The sequence below is a fragment of the Macrobrachium rosenbergii genome, chromosome 14, assembly GCF_040412425.1.
Source record: "Macrobrachium rosenbergii isolate ZJJX-2024 chromosome 14, ASM4041242v1, whole genome shotgun sequence".
Classification (NCBI taxonomy): Eukaryota; Metazoa; Arthropoda; class Malacostraca; order Decapoda; family Palaemonidae; genus Macrobrachium; species Macrobrachium rosenbergii.
In genome coordinates, this window is record NC_089754.1 from 11,420,303 (window position 1) to 11,434,068 (window position 13,766).

Below are 13,766 nucleotides of genomic sequence, written 5' to 3' on the forward strand. Positions count from 1 at the left end.
TACAACTTATTTAATCCATGTATAATTTGAGCTTTCTTTGTCATAAACAGTTGTAAGTTATTTGGGACAGTGTACCACACAGACTGTGACCTATCAATTAAATCTGAATTTGATCGGCAATAGGCTAATACAGTGCTTGAAAATACATAGCTAAGTTAGGGCTATTTACAAAAGTGAAATTTCGACCTACAAGAACCAATCGTTCATTAAAAAAAATAATAATAATTACCACTGAGTAATTTAAGCATTTCATAAATTCCTAAGAATGGAAAAGGGACGCATTTTGGGAGTACGAGAAAAACAAATGTGTAGAGATCATTTTAATTCGGCCAGAGGAATTTCAAAGGTGAAATATTATTACAAAATTTTTCAGCATTCAGTAATTATGTGAGGTAAAATACAGATTGACCGAAACATGAAAAATTTAGCCTGGGATTATGCATATGCATATATAACTACCGGCAAGTAGAGACTTTTCGTAGTTACTTCTGAATAAATAAGTTACTTTACCCGGATATATGTTTCACAATTAGCTTGATCGTTTGAAAATTATTCTTTACCGATTTAATTATAAGCTAAAAAATCATACAATTATCTAACAGAATTTTCTGCATTATTTATTACTGGCAATGCCAATATAGTAGTTATTTATCATTTATTCCCTCTTTAATCTAATGTGACAGATGCATATGATCACAGAAACCTGGTATTCCTGATTTGCTACTATTTGACCTTTTTTTTTTTATTGTAGACACGAATAAAAGAAAATAAGAAACACCACATTTCTTCCATGGCAATGTATCAGTGATTATATATTCATGACTAATCAAGTCTGTTTGTAACGAAACTAAATATGGGATTCGGTTTCATCGTTGTGAAGCTTGTTTTTGACAGAAACCAACAGAATCATACCTTGTTTTCAAAACTGGGAATCGTGCTCGCTTGCACTCCTGATGCTATGGGAGCCAGAAATGGATATTGATGAGCCAATTAAAGTTCAGGCCGCCATAGCTACGTAAGATACGGTAGCTGGTCCTAATAACGGTTAATTAGGTTAAAACGATCCCACAAACAATGGTTGGGTATTAGAATATAATTTTCCAATACAGAGAGGGGAGGGAGGGAACTTCTACTACTATTCCTATTCCACTGCAAAGATCAAACTGCAGAAGCTGGATACGATACGGACGCTGACGTTGGTAACGATTAATTAGAGCATCCGGCTCCTACAAACAACATGAATGAAGAACGTCTGCTCCTCCTAATAAGGCATCGGATATGATGAGAAACATTTATTGCTCTTATGGGTATCAACGTTAATGTTGCTGTGGTTGACCGATGTATTAGTACCAGACCGTAAATCATAACCACTCAATAAACAACACTCACTATGACGGAGGTCGTTTAATTAAAATCACGTTTTTCAGTCCTTATAAAACCATATTTTACGTCAATGAAGAAAAATTCACAAGCAACCATAAATACAAATAAATAAATAAATAAATAAATAAATATGTATATATATAAATATATATATATGATATATAATATATATACTATATATATATATATATATATATATATATATATCTATCTATCTATATATATATATATATATATATATATATATATATATATATATATATATATATATATTCATGTAAACAAAAGAGCGCCATATCTTTATTTAAACGACTTCTGTTATAATAAGAGTTTGCCAGTAGGGAGTGATTACGGTTTACGGTGTAGTAAATAATATATATACATACGAAAACAAAAAAAAAAAAATATATATATATATATATATAATAAATATATACAATATATATATATATATACACACATATACACATTTATATATATATATATATATATATATATATATATATAATATATATATATATATATATATATATATATATATATATATATATAAATATACATATAACGTATAAATATACATATATACATATATATATATATATATATATATATATATATATATATGTATATTATATATATTTTTTCGCGCGGATGTGAGAGGAAGTGTGCGTGTATATGTATGTGGTTGTGTGTGCCTGGATATGAATGGCAAGCTCAATAAAATATGTTAATACACGTTACGCGTTCGAGGTACTTTCCTCCTAAGGTTGTCATCTTCAACTCCTAATGTTTTTTAATGAAAAGAGCTACCATAGCAATAATGTTAATGATGACGAGGATGACAATTTTTACTGATATGCTTAAACACAAATGTACAGTAAGACGCTCACCTTCACACACAAACACACATTACACACAAAAACCACGCACACGCGCGCACTCACATACACGCACACACGCACATATATAGGTAATATATATACATACATACACACTCATACATAATACATATATCATATATATATATATATATATATATATATATATATATATATTTATATATATATATATATATATATATATGTATTATATATATATATATATATATATATATATTTATATATATAATATATATATATGATGTATATTTATTTATACTGTATAATATATATATATGTATATTTATATATATACATATATATATATATAAAATGTATATTTATATATACTGTATATATATCTAAATATATATATATATATATATATATATATATATATATATATATATATATATATATATATATATATATATATACTGGATGGAAAATTACTTACCATGCAGTGAAGCCTGAAAGAAATTTCTGACAGCAGTTGAGTTCCAGTGGATATTGGTTTAAGGATTATCCTTTATAACTTGGAATGGTTTTATTCCAGTTATCCTAGATAGCAATCCTACGCCGTTGTCCTCCAAGGACTGTCTTTCTTTTTTCTTCCGATTTTCCGTGTCCTCAATTAATCCTCTGTTGTAGTTCAGGTTCATAAGGGGAACTTTTCTTCTTGTTTGGGTGACCTGCTTTAATGTTACAGCTGCATAGCTCAAGGTTTTACAGAATTCTTTTTTTGTATCTCTCCGGGTTTTACTGATTCCCTTTTCTAAGTTTATATCTCTCTTTTATTCTCCTTTCTTGTGCACTGGCTGAACTAGAGGCGGAACAGTGGATGAGAACAAAGATTACCCATTCAGAAGTCCTTGTCGATTAGACGAGTCTCACAAACAGCAAATTTTCTGCTGACTCGGGTTTCCAAGCCTCACAAGGGATGAGCCTCGTTCCCGTTCTTCTTCTTCTTCTTCTTCTTCTTCTTCACTTTGCTTTCACCTCTGCTTTCACACCTCTTCCCAAAATTAATCTCAAAACTTAACGCTCAAAAGAAAGGAATAATGTTCTATAAATTTTCGCATATGTAAAACCTGGCCATCACTTTTCAGATGTCACCTACCCACTTTACATTTCCAATAAGATAACATCTCCCAAAAAAATTATCCCTTTCCTCGGAAACTTCGTCACATTCATATTCATTTCGATTCTTTCGTCACGTACCAGGGCAGTGGTATATCACAAAACAACACATCAACACTATTTAATATGCGATAAGATTCTACAACCCTCTATTTCCTCCTCCTTATTTCCCGATACCTTGTTTCCGTACTTTCAATTCTCTCGCCGATTGTTTTCTCTATGAGACTTCGTTGACTGTCTTATTATTAGTCATTGCATCTGGCTTCAAAATGAAAACTGAGTTTTCTTCGATACGGCTGCTTGACTGTGTTCGCCATCGGAAACAGAACTGATTATTTCGTTATTATTTTTAGGTCAGTAATTTCGTACTCACGTATGCAATTTATCTTCCAGTCTCGTATTTCGAATACCCACGGGAAGCGTTTGCTAAAAGGTTCAGAAATTTAAGCACCATGTTTAGCGTCTGATATTTTTTAAAACATATATGGAGCAAATCATTTCATGCCGTTTCCGCTTTTGAGGTCCTGCACTCAGAAATCATAAGATTTTGGCATTACGCAACGAAAAAATTTTCGACAGGTTTTGGATGCTTTTAAATGTTGGAAAATTTTCCATGGAAATTTGTACGCTTTGTAAAATCTGAACGTCGATATTTCCTGATTTCCTTTCTCTTTCGTGTCAGGACTTCCGACGCGAGATCATCACTCCGTTTTTGTCGTTATTGACAGCTTTCACCTCCAGACTGAAAATCTAGTGCTCCCTTTTCTTCCCTTTGGTGGCTTTTCCAGCACCAGCTGCTGGAACTTCCTTCTGGTTCCTTAAAGACGAACATTTCTCTGGAAAAATCCTGTTTTCACCCTTGTGAACTTTCTCCTAGAGATCCCTTACTCTCACGGGAGGCATTTCCAGACGAGTCTTGAAAATAACGAACATAATTCAGATTCGTCGTAACAAAACAAAGAATCTTGAAAAGATGCTATTGCCCAAACATCATCACCGAGGACTTATCATCACTACACAACACCCTCCTCCCGTTCAGGATCTCTAGATTTCTTTTCTTTCTCTCTCCCTCTCTTCCTATTTTCTTTTCCCACCTGAGCGGACGTACGCAAGCCAGCGGACGCTTTCCAGTCGGTTTTCTTATGATTAAACGGACGGTAGGGTCAGGCACTGTCCTGGAAAGTTCATCCAATGCCTACCCATGGCGTAACCCCGAGATAAGCTACCGGGAGCGCGACCAACCACCACCAAACACGTCTCCCGACACACTAAATTTTTCCGCCCAGCATCAGGGAAACATCGACCTCTGGTGGCTGCCGGCTAAAGCATCCCGGAGAGGAGGAGGAGGAGGAGGAGGAGGAGAGGAGGTAAGTGTGCTGGGAGGAGGAGGAGATGCTGGAGGAGGAGGTACGGTAGAGGAGGAGTGATGGCGTGAGACGTGGAGTTGGGAGAAACGGGAAAGATAAGAAATAAAAGAATAAAAGAATCAAGTTCAAGATAAACTGAATGAAATTTGATATGGAGGTCCAACATGGCAAGACATAAAGCGTTGTGGTAATAATACTGCCAGGAGGCAAAAGAATTTATGATAAAACGAGGGTACGAGGCAACATTTCGATGAAGACCAAAGTATACCGAGAAATCAATGAAACGATAATAATAATAATAATAATAATAATAATAATAATAATAATAATAATAATAATAATAATAATAATAATAATAATAATAATAATAATAATAATAATAATAATAATAATAATAACTTAAAGAGTGCAAAGAAATAAAGGTAATGTTCAATGGAATGTAATTCATACATAGAATACTCACCCCTGAAACTAAAAACAAAAAGACATGCTTTATAGAAACCGAAGGTTATTATAAGATCATCAACATATTGACTAAGAGCTTTGAACAGCTGTAATAATAGCATTCATAATGACACACCTGCTGTATTGTAGATGAGTTCATAATTTCTCTGATGCCATTGCTACTGAGCAAAGCTATAATAATTTCGACGCCGTTTTCTAACGTGAGGACAACACTGTATGTTTAAACATATGGCGATTCTTCTTAACAAAGCTATCACCTCAAAGAAAAACGTAAAATAGCTATAATACGTGAAAATGTAACCGTATTATTAATTTTGCTGAGTACATAAAGCCATTTGCAAACTCATAATCAAATATTTATCATCTGTTTTGTGAGTACATGGTCATTCTGTTTACTTAAATCAGAATATTTATGAGTTTTAATTCCGACTTATGAACATCGTGCTACTGAAAGTAAGAGGTTTTTAGATTGTGGAGCATAGTATTATAGAGAGAGAGAGAGAGAGAGAGAGAGAGAGAGGGGGAGAGAGAGAGGGGGGCGGGGTAAACCCCTGTAATAACTAAATTGACACTATGAGACAAATTAAAATTTACAGGAAAAACTCATTCAATAATTATAATTTTCTGAAGAGAAACAATGGTTCCGTTAAAAAATACCTGGGTGATAGCATATCTTTAAATTAAATAAATCCGTTTATTTTCTTTCCGAAAGCATGATTGCAAGCCTGAGTAGTTTCCTTTTTTCATTTGGGAATTTCCCATTATTTTACGGAAATGATAAAGCTCTTCTTAGGTTATCCAGTCTTCCTATTGACATTAAGACTGAGCTTTCGGTCTTATCTGTTGACTCGACTGTTTATAAATAAAAGACATAACTTATTTTCAACACGTATCATTGGCATAGGCAACTATAGAATATTTTCTTTAAAGACATAACTATAAAAGGTTCGTAAAAAATTAATCTTGAACGGGGACCTCTGCGTTGCAGCTCTAAACAAAAGGAAATTATATGACAATGTTGTTATTCCAATGACCTTTATATCGTAACAGGATTACTGCTTATAATAATAATAATAATATTCAACATACAGCGTAAGTCTATACAACATAACAAACCAGGTTTGAGTAGTGCTAGATGCATTTATACTCCAAAGTAGAGCACGGAGCACGGAGGCTTCCATTGAAATTCCTACGAAAACCGAAGAAAGGAATAATACATCCGCTTCATCTTGAAGTCTGAGACATTAAAAACAAAAGAAAGAAATAATGAAGTAAATACAGCGTAATTTAAATCATGAAAGTCACATACTAAACTCTGGTTCGTCATTGTTCGCTCAGAAAGGGGGCGATATTGTTTTCTTCATCAGATTGAAGTCGCCGCTCCAGATATAAGTAGCAGAGACAATTAGAAAGTGTTCAAAAGAAAGGCCGAAACTCCGTGGGAAAGGTGGGTCACGGCGCCTCTCAACAAAATGCCTCTGAAACATTCAGGTAATACTTTTATAAGGACCAGTGGCAAATGAGATCTATGCACGCCTGAAATTGAGAAGCAGAATTGCTGCGGTCCAATTTAAAGCATATTTGTTATGCTGCTTTCCTAAAATAGAAACCTTGAAACTAAGCGTTGACAGAGAAGAGAAACTGAAGCACTTCACTACTAAGCAGAATTGGACATTGTATAAAGCGTCAGAAAAGAAAAGGAAAAAATAAAAAAGCTCTCTTGCAGATCCTGGGCATAAAATAAGTTGTCTATGGTCAATTTGGACATGTTGACAACACACCTTTTGTAAGTGAAAAAGTGGCCGAATATCAAAGATCTTTCTAGCCACAGACTGTGCATTCATGTTATGTAAATAAAGCAAATTTCGAAAGCTTAAGATGCACTTCTCTGATGAGGTGAGAAGAAATAACCGTGTTCAAAGTTTTTTTAATAGCAGAACAAAGGTGAACTGCATGGAGCTTCGTGAAAGCTTTTTGCTATTGAAGGAATAGAAATGTGCTCGTTTTATGATTTTATGGCTGCAACAGACAGAAAAAATAATTAATTACTGTTCAGTTTTGATGAAGAACATAAGACTGAAAATTACAAGACTATTATACTAGGAAACGAGGAAACGAAATGAATTACTATTAAAGAATCGGTTGTAGAGGGGTTGAGTGATCTCATGATTTGTTAAATAAAGAAATTACGTATGTTGGGGGCGGGGGGGGATCAATGAAAACTTCCGCAAGAAAGAATTTATATGCATGAATGCGAGGTTTATGAGGTTCAATAGATGACAGCTGTACAACAAACTAAGACTCTTTGAAAAATTCTTATATTTTTCATCGGGTTTTAAAAGAAAAGAGACTAATATTAAGGAATGTAATCGATAAAAACGGTTAAGCAAAACAAAGGATTATTAAAAGGACGACAGCTGTAGACGCTAAACCAAATTTCTTCAACGAAATGATTATCAGGAATGCAGAGACTAATTTATAAATGGACCCCATACAACAGATACAGATACGATTACGTTGCTGAAAAAGTATTCTGTCTTGCGTCAAGGAAATGGATATTTCACCGGCCTCTTGCAAACAGTTAAAGGAGAAATTTGGATACTTGTGTTGATTAAACCATTTTCAGTCTGATAGTGATTGCAACTGTGTGCGTATTTTGTAAAAGAAGTTACCAAAGAACCAAAGAATGTAAAATCAATAAGTATATGCGATGATCTGTAAGACAGTGTTCGGGGAAGATAATATGATAAGGTAGGTCGTATCTTAGAAAGCACTCACATGAGGCTTTTCAGAGAAATAAGTGTGCCCTTCCCTTCCTCAAAGGAAATGTGGAATTTGGATCCATTGGAAAATAACACTGATTCTTAAAATAGGATTAGCAAGTATATATTATGTAATCTTTGAAGTTTGAACTGAAGAGAAATGCCACTCCGAGAAAGCTTTGATAGTGCAAAAACCAGCTCGGTGGTCTAACGAAAGTTTCTACCTACGTCTAATAGAAACCATTGACATTATATTTAAAAAGGTATAAACAAATGAGTTTTGGATAGATTTCGCAACTGATTTTTTCTCTTATTATTATTATTATTATTATTATTATTATTATTATTATTATTATTATTATTATTATTATTAAAAAAGTATACTTTCGTAGCATGGCAAGGTAGCCAACTTTGCTGCGGGCGTCTAAATAATAGACTTTCATCTGTATATACAGAAAACATAACTGAAAATGTAGAAATAAATAAATTTTTGATAAAGACAGACATATTATTCAATGCAGGTACCCGACCAAATGCTGACTAAGCCTTAGTTACCTAATATCTCACAAAGCTTTCGAGTTATATATATATATATATATATATATATATATATATATATATATATATATATCCCTCTCCCTCTCTCTCTCGAAAACTATCGCATAGCGCATGCACACACACAAACGTGTGTGTGTGTGTGTGTTTGTGTGCGCCCGCGCTATGCAATTGCGCAACCTCGCTAACGAATTAGATTACTACATTTTCATTTTTTGTAAACAACTTTCAGCCCACGTTTTTTGAGTAGTATTTAAAGTGTATATATACTAGGTTTAACTCACATAGTTATTTTTCTATGATCAAAAGCTTAAGCGAGGTTTAGCAATGAAGTTGATATACAAGAAAAGTGGCCGGGGTTTTTCTTTACCTAAAAATGGAACGTTTCCATTGTAATCGCCAGAGATTGTGAGAGAGGTTTTGCACTTCCTCCTTTATAAAGATTTTCATTATATATTGATTTAGCATTAAACCCCAATGAAATATGTTTTCTAGGTATTGGTGATATTTTCCTGTTATATATTTCTGAACATTTTAATGAACGCCTAAATGTTATTCACTGGCGATGGTCTATCTAAATACCAAAAAAATTTAATTATGGTTCCAAAAATCAGTCACAGTAATAATTCAGTAGCTTCTCGCTTCTTCTTTCGTTCATATATATTTTTGCACTTGTGTCACCGACAGCGTGTAAACGCTATTATTTCTACCATCTTGAAACTGTGTAGTGCTCTTGAGACAGCTGGGACACTCTCTCAGCCTCGGCATAGAAGGAAAGCATTTGGGCATTTTCTTCTTACGTCAACAATAGCTGGTTGGGTCCAGTTCTGTCGTCTAATGTCATGTAAAGAGGGTTTTGTCTTTATTTTGCACCCCGTAACTCAGACCGTCTCTGTTGCATTAGCTTTATGTATACAAGTAGAGTGTGCAACTTAATTGCTTTAGCGCCTGCCAGGCCCGCACCGTTTTCTTCTCGCTGTTTATAAAGAGTGCCAGTTGTAACTTTGTTTTATGGGTAATAACGATGCGCTTGGCACACGTCTGCTCGATTCATCTGTTGCCCCTTCAGCATGAGTCTCAGTATATGTATACAGACATAAATTATGTTCACATACACACATTAAGCATATTTCGTTTCTTTTCATATACTTCTAGCTGGTGTGTATTTTGTCATCTATATATGTGTGCAAACCCTTTAATAACCTATGAGGAACAAATTCAGTGTTACTTGTACATAGACTCTGTACATGAAGGTGGCTAATGAATGGTCGCTACTAACAAATTTATATCAGAGCAAAGCCAGGAAAAAATCATAATTACTGGTATTTGAATATCTTTCCCAAAAAATAAATGAGTTAATGAAAAACTAAATCTTTTTGAAATGGATGACAACTTTACCGTTGTAAAAAAGTCGTGGTAATAATCCCGTAAGGGGGGTGGTGCTGTCAGTTCACGTAACATGGTGCACTGTAAGCATTGCCAAAAGGTGTTTGCAGCGTCCCACCGGCCCCTAGCAGCATCCCCTTCTTTAGTCATTTACTTTACCTCCATTTCCACTTCATTTCTCAATTCTTGCGGTCCAACCTCTGTTAATTACTCCTCAGAGCAACTATGGGGCTTCCTCGAATTCCACCTTTAGATCCTTGGACTTCATCCCTGTATTTCCTAAATCTCTCTTTCTCGCTATCCAGCCACTTCATCTCCCTCTTTTCACTGTCTTAAGCGCTGAATGGCCGAAAATGCATACTGTTTACCACTGCAGCCCAAATCTCGTGAATTATAAATCAATAGATAAGGCGTTAATTATGATATTTATTTATAGTGTAATAGTTATCCTATTAGGTTGCAAAAGCAGCGTCTCTGACTTGGGTGAAAATGTTTATAATTCTGGATTTCGTGGCCCCATTAATGTCGATACATCCCGAATAGACACTGCTGTACCAATCCCATACCTTTTACCGTTGCAGGATGCAAAGTTCGTGTTATTCACAATCCTCTTCAAATGCCGAAAGGCACGGTGAAGCAAAGTTACCAAGGAGGACCCCTGAATGCCTAAGGGGCACAAAATATCAAGAAAAAGATATTATTCCAATGGACTTCCCCTCAAGTCATTGAAAACTTTCTCATGGGCTGCACTGATGATGTCTTCAGGGGAATGGAAAACCATACCATGTATTGCTACCTCATGTCTAAAACACATCTCCTTAAACAAATCTGGTGTAGGCTTCAAGATAGAGAGGAGTGATAATGACCAGCTTCTCCTCCCTGATATCCTTCGGCATCTCTACAGTAATGTAATCAATACCTTATCATTTGTCAAGGTCACCAATTCAGAGCACTGTCTTAACGGTGCCACCGAGTTCCCCACCAGTGTGTACATCTACCATGCTCTGCCTCATTATAGCAACTGGGCAGCTGACCACAATATCTCGAGAGAACAGTATAGATGAGTCACTGAAAAACATAATAACCCATTGCTACAACAGCTAGATAAATGGTGATAACAGTAATAGCAGTGAAAGTAACTCTTTACCGCTGCAACCAAATAACAGCCTATAGCTCACTGGAGTGGATCTTTAAAGAAAGCTATAAACACCAACGGCCATCATCCACATGACGGATATTAAAGCCTTTGTGTGTTACTGATCAAAATGAGAAAAGAAAACCGTTAAATCTCAAGAAGCGTCCACCCCGTCCACCTGAGCTCCAGACGACTAACCTAGTGTATAAACACATTTGCCCAGGTGGCATCACAAGATGACTTGGACGCGTCCGTCAGGAAGAGTGACTTACCAACTTCAGGATGGTGTCAATAAACGGCACTATCAGGACCAACATAGTCTTTGTGTGTCAAGGGGGTTATTAGTAGCAAGGATCAAAATACTGAACTATGAAACTGCCCATGGCACCTTTCCATCCTCGGGGCATTGTAAATAAAAGGAGAAAACCCCTAAATTCATCTTCTGTATGAGGAATTATTCGTATTGTGCACGTTAAAATAGGGGTTAACTCAAGATGGTATTGCCATATAATTCTTATCGAGAATTTTGGTGATTACTTTTTTTGAAAATAAACGATTGTAGTCATAGATTCTGTTACGTTTCACTGAATAATTAAAATTTCATTCCTTTAGGCATGAAACCTATATCCCCTAATTAGTAAGTGCATATAGATTTATTTCAATGTACAGTAGATTTCTTTAAATGATGTAGAACCTTTCGAAAGTATTCCACCCTTGAATTACCACTAAATAGCCTAGGACAAGAAAAATATGATCTCATTAAACCATACATATCCAGAAATGAATAGGCATTGCTCACAAAACGAAATTATTCAGTATCATTGAATTAACCCGTTGACCCAACAGCTTAGCTTCTGAGGAATTTACACAAGAAGGCACTATTTCATACATTTACTCTATAGAAACCTGGGATCCTCAGGTAGTACGGTCACGCGACTATTTCTTCCCATCTTCATCTATGGCTTATCTTTCTTTTTCTGTTGCATCGTACGATCGTCTTAGTTGCGGTTTCGTTTTCTCGATCGACCACTAATCTGAGAACTGATCTTTGTTTATTTTCAGAGACGAAAGAAAGCGATTGGTCTTCTGGCCTTCACTTTAGATTTTATGACCAGTTCGAAAGTTATAGGATTTTAGAACGGATGCAATGGACAATTACACAAGACGCGCAACTGACTTTTTTACGGCTATGAAGCCCTTTTTCGTGTCTGATGGATATCTATGCTTCTTCTTTCGCATTTAGTTTGTTTTCATTGTTTTGCTCCACAATTACCTTTCTTGTTTCATTTGAATTAAATACTTGCTTTCTTCAATTAATCACTTACACTATTGTTTGCAAATTTTACTTGAATTCATTCCAACATTGATTGCACTTATTCATTTAAATATTAGGCATCCATGCAGTGTGCCACAACTGTATTAGGGGATTATTTTGTATTATATACCTGTGGTTTTTACTGCAGTGAACTGATTGTATCAGGGCTGCAGCGGAAAGGAGATGCAGAAAATCCTTACTGGTTTGAGAGACAGAAGTTCTGAGTGTGGAAAGAATTTACATCGTGTAGACAGGAAACAGCGTGAGAAAATCTATGAACAGTTAATGTATTGATGATAAATGCTTATGAATACAGTTGATCTGTATAAACCTACTGCACTCGTGTTTACATCTTCAGTTAGTTTACATCTTCAGCCTCTTGTGTTTTTAATGCACTTGGAGTAAGTGGAAAGTAAGTCTTAACAACAGTTTTGATTTGCCTCTTGTGTTTTGTTAATGCAGTTTTTTATCATCAAGAAAAGATATAAATGTAAGTGGAGGAAACCTGTAAAAGAACTTGTCTATAACAAGAAAATCAGATTTTATCTTTTGAATGTTTTAGTGATTACTGACGGTGGAATAACAGGTGGTGAATATGTGGAGAGGTTACATCTTTCGTAATGATATAATGTATTCATTGATTTATGCAATTTGCGTAGTAAAAATGAAGTAATAGAGTAAAAACAGAAATAAATTAATGTAAAATCATAACATCACCATCTTATAAATGCAAAGTTATACGTTAAAAGCTGCAATTAATGAAAACATGCAAAGAATGCCGGTTTCTACAACAATTTTAAGTATATCATTTCATTTACAAACCAAATCCTCTTCGAGAAGCTGGAAAAAAGGTAATTACTCTCCTCATCTCAGGATTCGGAGGAGAGGAAGTGGATTCTGAATTTTCAAAGGCTGGGACACTCGCCCAGAACAAGCCGGACATTCAAGGGGTTCAAGCGTTTGGGTCCATTTCTAAATGACAAAGGATCATTTCCCATCTAGTACTTAACTTCAGCATTTAAGTTTATGGATGATATTCACAAAAGAGTGGATTTGTTGATGTACAGCAATTTGCGGTTAATACCTACAGACTGATAAGAGAATCATGATGTATTCGACTCAAGCTAGATGCCATGTTGATATTTGAGGACATAAAAAGCCCAATAAATTTTACAAATAAAAAAAACCATTCTGGAAAGAGAGAATTAGAGAAGACGAGAGGTGGATGATCAGGAGTACTGTGTTTTTTGACAAATGCTAACCAAAATCCGTGACCTTGCCAAAAGCAAAATATAGATTACTCTGGATAATAAAGATGGAAATTTTAGTTCTCCAACGTTCTTTACAATTTTACTAGAAAAAAAATAAAATAAACCTTCT

General features: G+C 34.8%; 1 protein-coding gene across 10 annotated transcripts in view; it reads right to left on the minus strand.

The window, feature by feature from the left end:
* LOC136845717 (glutamate receptor ionotropic, NMDA 2B-like) overlaps nt 1-13,766 on the minus strand; it is a 1,021,158-nt gene that overhangs the window by 941,186 nt on the left and 66,206 nt on the right. For 7 of the 10 annotated variants that reach the window (XM_067115917.1, XM_067115915.1, XM_067115913.1 and 4 more), the window contains exon 1: nt 2,719-4,685. The exons of the other annotated variants lie outside the window; for them this stretch is intronic. The gene's annotated coding sequence lies outside the window, so the exon portion shown is untranslated. Of the gene's footprint in view, nt 1-2,718; nt 4,686-13,766 lie in introns of those variants that run through there. 10 annotated transcript variants of the gene reach the window in all.